Here is a 12832-nt window from a genome sequence, read left to right on the forward strand (position 1 = left end):
GCTCAGTTCCAACCCTGGGAGCTGTGACCCTTAGGAAGTTACTTAACCTCTCTGAGCCTCAGGTTTCCCACCTCAAAAATGGGGCTACTGATGATCCCACTTGAGTTGGTGCAGAGCAAGTACCTGAAATAGCTCACCCGCAACCCGACCTATTTTTTCCCTGCTTTTATTTTTTATTTTTTGGTACCAGGGATTGAACCCAGGGGTGCTCAACCACTGAGCCACATCCCCAGTCCCATTTAGATTTTATTTAGAGACAGAGTTTTGCTAAGTTGCTTAGGACCTTGCTAAATTGCTGAGGCTGGCTTTGAACTCGAGATCCTCCTGCCTCAGCCTCCTGAGCCGCTGGGATTACAGGCGTGCACTGAAGCGCCCAGCAAATTAGTGAGACCCTCAGCAACTTGGTGAGATCCTGTTTCAAAATTAAAAAGGCTGAGGATGTGGCTCAGTGGTTAAGCACCCCTGGGTTCAATTTCTGGTTACCCCCCACCCAAAAAAAAAAAGAAAAAAAGTAGAATGAGGCTGGGCACAGACAGAGGCTGAGGCAGGAAGGTGGCAAGGGGGCACTCCTCCGCCTCTGTGTGCCTTTCTGCATCTGGGCCCCCTCTGAGGATGTGGCAGGAGGCCTTCCTCAGCCCCATGGGAAGAGCCAGTGCCCACGCCTTCCTGGCGTCTAGCTCACAGCCCTGGGCTCCGAGGTGACCTTCTCCAAGCCTGTTGTAAGTTCGAGCCCTGGAGGTCAGAGTTTGGGGTGTGGATAGGACTCTGGCTCTAGGGCCGCTGTCCTGCCCCCCACAAGCCTTTCTTGCAGGCTCATGCCTCCTTGGGATCTCGCTGCCCATGGGGAGTCCCCTTGACCCATGGAAACCTGAGGGTCAGAGTGGACTCCTGCCACCTTGACAGCCCGCACAGTGGCCTCCTGGTGCAGAGTTGGCTTTTCCTTGTGGGACTGTCCTCAGCAAGGTCAGTGTCGGGGCTGGGGTTGTGGCTCAGCAGTAGAGGCTCGCCTAGCAGGTGTGAGGCCCTGGGGTCCATCCTCAGCACCACATAAGAACAAATAAAATGAAGATATTGGGTCCAACTACAACTAAAAAATAAATATTTTTTTTTTTTTTAAAAAAGAAGGTCAATGTGGATCTGCTGTTCCCACAGTGGCCCTGGCGGGGACCTCCTGGAGATGGACACACCCCAGTGAGAAGGGCAGAAGGGAACTGCTGCCTGAGGGCCAGGGGAGAAGGGACCGCGTTGTTATTTCTAGGAATAAGGTAGAGTTAGCCAGAAACCCAGGGTCGTCTTGAGCTTGCACAAATTCAGGTACAGATGATGGACCTCGGCGCGGGAAGCCAGGGGGCAGACTGCGAGGGCTCAAGCTTGCTCCAGGGCTCCCGCCTGCCCTTCTAGGTTCCCGCCAGCCCTTCCAGGCACAGTTGCCTGCACGTGGCTGGCGCTCTGCAAACCACTCCGGTTCCCTGTTAGGCTCCAGAACAGGGTGCCAGAGAGAGGCCAGGGCGGGAGGAGGTACCTGCCCCTTCTGACTACTTCCTGCTGCCTGAGGGCCTGGGAGCAGCACCCCGCAGGCGCCCTGGAACCCTGTTTGCAGTTTTCCCAATTCTTGTGGTACAAGCCTCACTGTGCTTCCTCCGAGGCGCCAACCCCAGTTCCAGGACTCCCTCTCTGGCCGCCGGTCCTTGATTATGGAGCCCTCCAACATGCCCTGAGACACCAGTGCCAGCCAGGTGAGAGGCCCCTCCTCGGACATCCCAGGCCTCTAAGATCCCAACTTTCAACAATCCCGGTCCCTCCCTTTATGTATTTCCACACACATGCGTGAGCACATTGGTACATGTACACGTATCCACACCACAAGCCTTTAAAATTCCACAGACATGGAGTCACATCCGCTCGAGCGCATGCATCACACGTATGAGCGCACGTGCAACATAGATGTCTAATGACATGCATGCTCATGTGTGCACATATTGCATCTGTACACTTGTGCCCCGCATATGCCCACCACACACATCGTATGTGCACACATACACACGCACAAAACACAGGAAGGAACGAGCCTACACACACCCTGTTGTGTTCATAGCCTGTCTGCATATGCTGCAGACATAACCACACATATTTGCTCATGCACATGTCCTCCACGTGTAACACACACACTGCAGGGCCTGCCCACACACGTAAGTGACCTCATACATACCCACACACCGAGGGATGCCTATATGTGTGGGAGTAACCCTGCGCATTTCTCTTGGCACGCTCACACACACACACACACACAGAACTGTGGACCTAAGTGCACGTGCCCCGTTTACACACACGCGTGCCTATCCTAGTACGCATGCCCACAAGGAAACTGGGTGTGCATACCAATGAAGCTCACGTGCACGCGCAGGCACACACACTCGCACCACAGACGCACGTGCACACACACGCCTCGCACCCGCCCTCACACGGGCGCCTGCGGCAGCGGCGCGGGTCCTCGGGCGCGCACGCGCAGACACACACGCGCGCACGCGCCTGCCCCCGCGGGCCGCCTGTAATTGCTCCCAGCCCCGGAGTCGGGCAAAACGCTCTTGCGGGGCGCGGGCCGCGGCCCCCGACGGCTGCCCGCTCCTCGGCCGGGCGGCGGGAAGCGGCCTCCCGCGCGGGCACCTGTTCGCGGCGCGGCCCGGCGATGGCTGCGGGCGCGGTGAATAATTGATGGCGCCGCTCGGCAGCCCGCGCGCCGCGCTGTGATGTATTATTTAGCAGCGCGGCCGCCGTGTAAGGTGAGCGCGGTGGCGGCTCGCAGAACTGTTCCAATCTGGCCTCGTTAGTGGCCTTTCTTGCTGCCTCTCCAAACAGCGGCCCCGCTGATTGATTTCCGCGCGGAACCTCGGCCATGAAATCCCAGCGCTGCTGCTCTCAAAGCGGCGCTATAAAGCGGCCCCGGCCCTTCTTCTCCAGACAGCAGCCGCGCGCCGCTCGCGCCTTTCATCCGCGTGTCTCCCGCGCTCCGCCGCGGCCCCCATTAGCGCGCCCCCCTGCTCCCTCCTTTCCTGGCGGCGACGCGCCGCTCTGCCGAGGAGCCGGGCTTCTTAGACGGCGACGGCCCGTGGGGGAAAGGTGGAGGGGCTTTCATGGCGCGCCGGCGACAGAGCCGGCCTGGGGACAGAAGCCTTCCTGCCTTGGAAGTTTTCAAACGCGCGGAGGCTGATCCGGGGAGAGGACGGGCTGGCTTTTCTGGCGACTGTCCCTGCTTCGGGGAAGAAGGGGTCTCCCAGGACTCCTGAGAGGAGAAGCCAGAGAAAGGAAGCCCTCTGGGGGCGCCTACTGTGTGCGCCGGCACTTGGCGGGAGTTTCAGGTTATTTAATGCTGACAGCAACCACGGAGAAGGGCGGGGTTGGGTTTGTGGCAAGGACAGGTGACACCGCTGGCAAGAGGAGGCTCTGGGGCCTGAACCCAGGCCCCCTGACCCCAGGACTAACTGGCCACCCTAGCAGCTGCCCTGGGCAAACTTTGGTGTCAGCTAAAAGGCATCCCAGGTCCTCAAGAAAGCGCCCCTGCCAGAATCAAGAGGGGACTCTGAGCGTGATCCCCTGGGACCCGAGAAAGCACAGCCCACTGGGGCACATGATCCCCTTTGTGAGACAGGGGCACAGGGCTTGGACTTTCCCTTCCTCTCTTCTGATCTGCCTTTTGCAGCCGGGGGCAAGCCTGGGTCTCCTGGAACCTGACCTGAATCGGGGTGAGGTGGAGCCGGGAAACGGGCAGAGGCAGGGGGTGCCAGGGCCAGGATGGATCCCTGCATTCCCCCATGCCGTTTCGAAGTCACCTGGAAAGAAGGAGCAGAGCCAAATGGCCACCCTTCCTGCGGAGACACAGCGCTCTCTTGCTCCTAACACATTCGGGTTTTGTTTTTTATTTGTTTTTGCTTCCTGTGTTCATTAGCAACCACGCATGGGCTCCTTCTGGCACCTGGGCCATGTCAACGTGCTTGGGAACACGGTCATTCTCCTAAGAGACAAAGTCCTTGTCCTCATGGGTGTTCCACGCTGGATGGGCAAACAGATCATTCAGAAAATTAAGCAGATAGTCACCGTTGGCACCAAGCTCCCTGCCGCTGTAGCCCCCCTCGCCTTGCTCTGTGCCTAGGAGTCCTGCAGAGGGCATCTCTCACACGGTCCTCCCCTGGGACTTCTGATGAGTCCCGCCACATGCACTGGAACATCAGAGGAGAAGGAGGCCAGGGCTGCTGCTCTCCTGCTGTGGCACAGTGGTTCTGGCTCTGCCAGGGCCCCCACCACACCACACCTCCGCTCTCTCTGGACTCTGATACCACTTCCCCCAACCTGCTCCCTGCAGTCCTAAGAATAGGAATCACTTTCTGCTGTGTGGCTCGGCCCAGGTGTCTCAACCTCTCTTGCTCATCTCTAAAACTCTGCCCTCAGTGCTGCAAATAATCCCTATTCTGTGTTCAGAATCCCAGCTGACTGTGCCCTCTGCTTCCTCCCAAGACCTTGTCTGATAGCAAACAAGTAGGCGATATGGAAAACCAAGCAAGACCAGAGGATAGAGTGAGGGGGTGTGGTGTTGGTGGGGACAGGTTCTCGGAAAAGAGGACATTTGAGCCAAGAAATGGAAAAAATGAGAGGCTAGTCATTTCAGTGTCTGAGAAAGAATATCTAAGGCAGAACAGCCAATGCAAAGGTCCTGGGGTAAGTACTGCTTGGAGTGTTTCAGCAACACTAAGATAGAGGGAGGGGAGACGAGCAGGAGGTTGTGGGGAACAGATCATCTGATTTAAAAGTGTCTTGAAGGCAGGGCGGGGTTCATTATTGCTCTGTGTTGGAGCAGGACCTGAGGTTTGGTGAAAGCAGGTGGCCTGAGGTCACACAGGGACTATCATCATGAACTGATCCATGTGGCCTTCCCCCAGGATGCGTACCTGTGAAGGGTCCCAGCACGGAGGAGGACCCTGGGGTGGGGAGGCATTACCCCAGGGTGGAGTCTGCCCATGGCTTCAGGCTGGTCCTGGCCACTGGGCTGTGCCCCTGGCCCCCAAGGGTCTCTGTTCTCTTCCTGATCCTGCAAGGAGCTGAAGAATAGCTTCCCCAAGGTGGGCACGTCCTACGCCTGGGACCCTGGGAATAGATCCGTTCCTTATGGAGCAAAGGGGCTTCTCGGGTGTGAGAGCTGCCCAGTTATTTCAGGCCCAAGGACGTCCACACACGTGTCCTCACGAGGGAGAGATGGCGGGGCAGGTTCAGAAGCAGATGAAGGCAGAGTGTGAGGAGAACCGGGAAGAAGAGACAGAGGGCTGTGGGGGGCCACAAGCCCAGGGCTGTGAGCGACCCAGGCAGCTGGGAAAGCCCAGGAACCAGCCCAGCAGCCCCGGCCTTGAGCCTGGAACCGGCCTCCTGGCCTCCAGAGCTGAGAGAGCCCAACTGGTCACCTGCAGGCCTCAGGGCTGCGCTGAGTGGATCCAGATCCAAGAGGAAAAGCAGGAGGCCCGAGTCCTGCCTTCTGTGCTCCTCATGCAGTATCCATGTCAGGGGTGAACAGCAGCCCCCAGTGACATGTTCCTGCCACCTTTCAGCCTCATCTTCTGTCCCCCGGCCACCTACCTCGCTCACTCTGCCCAGCCACAGGGGCCTCCTTGTGGTCCTCTAGCATCCCAGGATCGTTTTCTCACTAGGGCCTTTGCACTGGTCCTTCCCTCTGCCTGGGCCCTCCTCTCCAGATAGCCACCGGTCAGATGGCACCTCCCCATCAAGGTCTCCTCTGCCTACGACCCTTAAATCCCCCACCCCACCCGCTCCTCACACCCTGGACCCTGCCCGGCTTGGACTACTGCTTTCTCTCTTAATGTCATAATGTCCACCATTGCCTTCTTCTACTGACCGTGGCCATTATTTCTTGCTTCCCTTTCCCTCTAGAGTGTAAGCTCCGGGAGGGCAGGAAGTTTTGTGTCTGTTGGGTTCAGTGCTGCATTGCCAATTTCTAGGCCTTGCACACAGTAGGTGCTACATAAATACTTGCTGAATAGGTGGAGAAATGAATCCTCCCTGGAGCCCTGGAAAGAATGTGACCTCTCACCTTGACCCTTTGGCCTCCTGATGGGCCCACCGTGCAAGTGGGCTGCCATCCCAATGCCCAAAGACGCCCAGAGGACCCCTCGGCTTGGGTCGTGTAGCTGACCATGGGACATTTAGTGCCAATGACCAAGGAAGAGCTGAGGGCCGGCCCAGGCCCTGCCTGGATGGGAGGGGTCACGACCCACGGAGGGAAGGGCCAGGTTAAGACAGGGTCCACCTGCCCTGCCCTGGGCCATGCCGGGCAGCTGGCCCTGTGGCGCTGAGCAGGTGTGCAGCGCTCTGGACTGAGTGCCCCCGGGGGCTGTTGTAGAGTTGGGGTCCCTGCCCAGCTTTGTCACTTATTCTCCCAATTCTACCCATCACCTCGCAAGTGCTGGGTCCTGTGTCGAGTCCTGTGCCGAGTGCTGCGTCGCGGTCACAGGCGGAACCAGCCCCTCAACAGCAGCGCTACCAACATTCCCCCAGAGAACACCCTGCCCTGGGCCCCGCCCACCTGGCAACACCTGGGCTCCAACCTGCCGGATGCTCGTAGCATCTCCTCAGTCCTGGACGCCCAGGGTGTCTCCCGGTGTCCCCCGGAGGGAACCTGCCCTGTTTGGGGACCACTGGGCTCCCCTGCAGAGTCTCAGCTCTCGAGTGCCTGGCAGTCCAATCCAGGGGCCGGTGCAGATGACAGCCCGTGAGGACTCCGCGTGACGATGACAAGAGGGAACGAAGGGCTTCATCGGGGGTGGCCCAGCTCTGCTCAGACACGTCCAGCAACAGGGGCTCATCACCCGCAGAGACGTCCTCCTTTCCTGTGTCCATCCTCCTGGTCTGAAGCCTGCTCCTTGGGGCTCCCTTCCATGGGGTTGTGGGCGATCCCAAGGACAGACTGTTAGGGTCTGTGAACAAGTCAGGATGGCGCCTGGCATTTTGCCAGAGGGAGTGGGTTGTGAAGTGACGCCAGCGAGCCATGAAGTGTGGAGATTCCTGATTGGTCGACTGCTGTATCGAGTTTATGTTAATTAGATAAGCTGTGTGGGATGTATATATACCCCTCCTGTCCTACAATAAACGGCTCCCACTCCTGCTGTGTCAATCTACACAAGTTGCTCCTCACCCCCCGGCTATTTTGCTGCAGCTGGACTGCGGCACAGACTGCTCCTTCTTGGTCCCAGGCCGGCCCTGCAGACGTGGGGAAGGCACTTGGAGCATTTCTCAGGCCCTAAAGGGTCTCCACGGTGACTCCATCCCTGCAGGACCTTGGAGATCTAGAGGGGACCATTGCAATCATCTTCTCTCGTGGCCTTGCCCAAGACCTCAGAACATTAGCCACACAGGCAGAACCAGACAATGTGGTTCTGTTCTGTACCCACACTTCCTACCTTCTTTGTGGACCCCAGTCTGCAAGTCTTCCCTCCATCCCAGAATATACCGGGACGTGAGCAGAGGCCGGGGCTGTGTGTCAGAGCCGGAGTCCCTGCCCAGCCCTCTGCTCAGCCAGGACACAGAGCAGCCTCTTCCCTCACAGCCCAGGTCTCGCAGCCCCCGCCTCCTCCAGGCTCTTGACTTTCATGTTATTTGAGTCTGAAACTCTAAATTAAAAGAATAAACCATTCGACAAGAAAGCCAGCCTTTCAAGAAAGCAAATATTAACTCTCCTGACAAGTTAAAGATGTAAGAGTCAGGAAATCAGTCCCAGTACCCATCTGACTCAGCTGCGAGTGATATTTTCAAAGTCATAAAATGTGAATATTCAATGTTCTTTTAAGCACATCTATATTGGGAGGAGGGGGGAGGGAAGGAGGGGAGGTGGAGGAGCGGGAGGCCGGCACAGATTCCTAAAACGAACACATCCCAAAAAAAAAGTATCTGCAGACTTCCTTTTGTAGCGCAAACTGGAATCACAGGAGCTAGATTTATACTGCAGCTGAAATGGTGATAAAATCAGATGAAGTTGATGAAACGGTGGCTTTGAAGATGTTGCATATGGAATAATGAAGGATGCTGATCTCCGAGACGTGGGCATCTAATGAGGCAAGTTCTGTCATTGCTTTGCTCACTGCCTGCAGAGAGTTACCAGGCCAGAGCGCAGGGAGAAGGAACCCAGGCAGATCCTCACGGAGCCCCTGAGTTGGGAAAGTCATCCAGGGAGACCAGGCACCTGAGGTGCTCAAGGAAGCGGATAGGAGGAGCAAGACCTGCATGCAGATCTGCAGGATGTCCCTTGACCCTTCTGCACAGCGCTGATCCAGACGTGCACGGGAGAGAACCCCAAAGTGGGCGGAGACAGCCTCCCTAAAGGAAACTGTCTCTGAAGCACGTTTAGCACTGGAAATAGGCCTACCCTGACCAGTTAGAGTGGAAGACTATGTTAATGTATGGAACATCAGATAGATGGCTCAGGATGATTTTGCCTTGATAGGAGGAATAATTAGCCCCAGACTAAATGCTGCTCTGGTTCTGGCAGAGACAAAGAACCACAATTCATAATGATAAATGGGGTCACTTTCTGAAGAAGATCTAGTAATCTTAAACATATATGTACCTAATAACAGAGCTTCTAAAGATATAAGGCAAAACTTAATTGAACTGTAAGGAAAAAATACGCAAATCCACAGTTACAGTTAGAAATTTCAATGCCCTCTTTCCATAACAGAAGTAGATGTAAAAACTGTAAGACTCATCTAAGATTTGTGCAAATACGTCAATCAACTTTGGACACTTCTCAGCCACTCTACCCAACAACAACAGATCACACATTCTTCACAATAAACATTTACCAAGATAGAGCATCTTCAGGGTAATCAAACAAGTCTCAGGACATTTAAAAACACAAAATATGTTCCCTGGTCACATGAAATTACATCAGAACTTAAAAGAAAAATATCTGGGAAAACCCCCCAAGATTTGGAAACTAAATAAACACTTCTAAATAAACCATAAGTCAAAGAAGAAATCAAAGGAAAATGAAAAAGATTTTTTTTAAATGAATGTAAGTGAAAAGATAAAACATGAAAATAAATGTGATACTTCTAAAATAGCATATGGGATATTTACAGCAAAAAGAAATTATGGTCTCAAATCAATGACCTCAGCTTATAACTTGAGAATCTAGAAAAAAATATATGAATAAAAATTAAACCCAAAGTAAATAGGAAAGAACTGAACCATTAAAAAGAGGAAATAAATGAAAAAGAAAAGGGTAATACTGTGGAGATTGGAGTTTTCTCCAGGAGTGCAAAGTTGGTTTAACATTTGAAAATTAACCAATGCAACTCACTATATTAATAGAATTTTTAATATATGTGTAAATATTTCAATGATCACATGCAAGACATTGAAAAACCACACATTGATTCCTGATTGAAAACACACATGCACAGCAAATTGAGAATGAAAGAAAACTTTCTCTATTTCATAAGGGCTGATATAAAAACCTACAGCTAGGGGCTAGGGTTATGGCTATGTGATGGAGCACTTGCCTAGCATGGGGTTCAATTCTCAGCACCACATATAAATAAATAAAATAAAGGTCCAGTGATAACTAAAAAAATTTTTAAAAATCCTATAGCTACAGTTTAATAATGAAATACTGATTATTTTTCTTCTATAATCAAAACCAAAATATGTTCACTTTCATCATTTGTATTTAATTTTGCTCTAGAAGATCCAGCCAGTGTGATAAGGCAAGAAAAACAATTAAAAAGTGTCTGCATTGGAGAGAAAAAAAAAAGAAACTCTTTTTATTAAAAGACTATATATAATTGTCTATGTAAAAAAAATCCAAGAACAATCTACCAAAGTCAATTGTATCCCTGCATACTATCAGTGAATAATTGAAATAAAGTATACCATGCACCAAAAAAAAAAAAAATGAAATACTTAAGGATAAGTTTTTTAAAAGCTGTGCAAGATGTGCACACGGAAAACATAAAACATTGCTAAAGTGCATTAAATAAACCCCACATAAATGCAGAGAACATGCTCATGGATCAGAAAATTCAATATTGTTAAGCTGTCAATTCTCCTTAAATTGATCCCTTGACTCCGTGCCAACCCCATTTATAAAGCAGACTCCTCCGTAGGAATCAGGAAGCTCATTCTAAAACTCGTCAAAATGAAAAGAACCTGGAAGAGCCAAGATATTTTTGGAAATGAAGAGCAAAGCTGGAGAACTAACACCCTCTTATGTCAACCAATCAATACAGTCTTTAATGCAGTCATCAATACAGTGTGCCACTGGTGTTCAGACAGACAAACAGATCAATGAGACAGACGGGGGAGCTGAAGGAAGAGTGTCCCAGGACTGATCACACACACCTGGGAGAAGGAGCGGGCTTGTTGTCAGGAGCCTGAAGAGGCTGCTCTGCACAAAGAGAGGGACAGCGGCAGCAACTCCCCCTGGAATGTCACCTTTTATAGGCTAGAACCATGGGCGTGGGCTAGGGGAGGGCTTAGTCTTGATGGACACAGTGAGCATCCCCTGATCTTGTGGAAGCCAACTTGGTTCCTTGGGAACAGAGACAGACAGTCTTCCTCTCTCTCAGAAAGGGGAATCAGGAAACAAGCACATCCCTTTATCTTCTCAGGGAGGGAAGAGGGAAACCAGTGCGTCCCCATCTCAGGGGCGCTAAGTGGTCTCCCATCTCAGTGAGAGAACAGGGAGAGACCCGCTCGTCTCCAGGTGGTAGGTTTCATCTGGGGCTAGTTTCTATTTCTTGGGAATAAGAACGGTTTTCGTAAAGTGAGGGTGGGGGAAGGAAGAGGGCTGCAGTCAACAAAATCCAAAGAAAATTCAATCAAGGACAATCTTCTGGATAAATGACGAGAGAATAATTGAATGTCCATATGTAAAGAGAAAATGAACCTTGGTCCCCACCTCTCTCCATTTACAGAATTCAATTATAGACCTCAAAATGGATCAGAGCTCTAAAACATGAAACCTCAAAGTCTAGAATTCTAGAAGAAGATAAAAAGAAAACATTTCTGTGACTTTGGGTTGGTCATAGATGTCTTAGAAGAGTGGCCAAAAGCAAGTTCCATAAAAGAAAAAAATTGATCAGTGGAACATCAACAAAATTAAGGACTTCTGCTCTTTGAAAGACATTGTAGAGGAAGAGAAGATAAGCCTCAAACTACGGGAAAGTGTTTGCAAATCACGTATCTGAAAAAGGATGTGTTTCCAGGAAACACGAAGAATTTTCAGAGTTGATCATAAGAAAACAAACAACCTAATGGGGGAAAAAATGGGCCAAAGATTCTAAGAGACACTTCACTGTGGAAGATATACAGATGCAAGTGAGCACACGAACATGTGCTCAGCATCACTCATCATTAGGTACATGCTAATTAAAGCCACCAGGGATGCCACTGTATACCCATTAAAGTGGCTAAAAGCAGAAAGACCAAGCATACCAAGTGTGGGCAAGGGCGTGGAGGAACCTGACCTCTTCCTTACCCAGCACTGGCGCCACGGCAGAGTGGTTCCGCCATTTGCAAGACTTTGGTAGTTTCTTAAAAGAGTTATGGACACACCCATCATAGGACAGAATTATGGCACTTCTAGGTATTTGCCCAAGAGAGACCAAAGCGTGTGTCCATGGGAAGGCTTGCACATGAGGTTCACAGCAATTCTCTTTGTAATCGTCAAAAACTAGAAGTCATCAAAAGGCCCATCAAAAGAACAGAGAAGTGATAGGGTCACTTCCACCCAATGGGAAGGGGTCAGCTCTGAAGGGCGTGAGCTGATTAAGGCCACAACATGGAGGAATCTCAAAGTAGCTACGTTAAAGAAAAGAGGCTGCAGGTCACAGTCGCATGTGCCTGTAATCCTGGCTGCTCTGGAGGCTGAGGCAGGAGGATCTTCAGTTCAAAGGCAGCCTCAGCCATGGAGAGGCACTAAGCAAATGAGTGAGACCCTGTCTCTAATAAAATACAAAATAGGGCTGGGGATGCAATGCAGTGCTTGAATGCCCCTCGGTTCAATCCTTGGTATCCCCCCACCCCCACAAAAAAAGAAGCTAAGGAAAACAAGGTCTATGTTACATGATCATATGTTGTTAGGGTCTGTAAACAAGTCAGGATGGCACCTGGCACTTTGTCAGAGGGAGTGGTTTGTGAAGTAACGCCAGCGAGCCATGAAGTGTGGAGATTCCTTATTGGTTGACTGCTGTATCTAGTTTATGTTAATTAGATAAGCTGTGTGGAATGTATATATACCCCTCCTGTCCTACAATAAATGGCTCCCTCTCCTGCTGTATCAATCTACACAAGTTGCTTGTCACCCCCCGGTTAGTTTGCCCAGCCAGCCGGGCTGCGGCACATATTTGTGTGCAATTTTAGAAAACACAAATGAACTGACAGTGACATAGAGGAGATTATTGGTTGATGGGGACAAGATGGGAGTCACAGTGAGGGAGGGGGGAGGAGGGAGGGATCACAAAGGAGCAGAAGGAAATCGAGGGACTGTGTCTATGTTCATCACCTTGACCTGGTCACAGTTCCGTGTGCACACACACGTATCCCAGCTTTTACCAAGTTACATACTCTGAGTAGTCATAGTTCACCAAATGTCAATTATATCCCCATAAGGCCACTAAATTTAAATAATTGCCATTATTACGCAGAAATATGGTAAATGGTAGAAGAAAGAGCTTGAAGAGTTGAAGGCTGATGTCCTGGGGGTGGACATTGCGGATGAGGGGCAGGGTCGGGGCAGAGGACTCCTGTTCTTCTTAAACCTTATAAAATGACCTGA

The sequence above is a fragment of the Callospermophilus lateralis genome, chromosome 18 (assembly GCF_048772815.1).
Source record: "Callospermophilus lateralis isolate mCalLat2 chromosome 18, mCalLat2.hap1, whole genome shotgun sequence".
NCBI classification, from domain to species: domain Eukaryota; kingdom Metazoa; phylum Chordata; class Mammalia; order Rodentia; family Sciuridae; genus Callospermophilus; species Callospermophilus lateralis.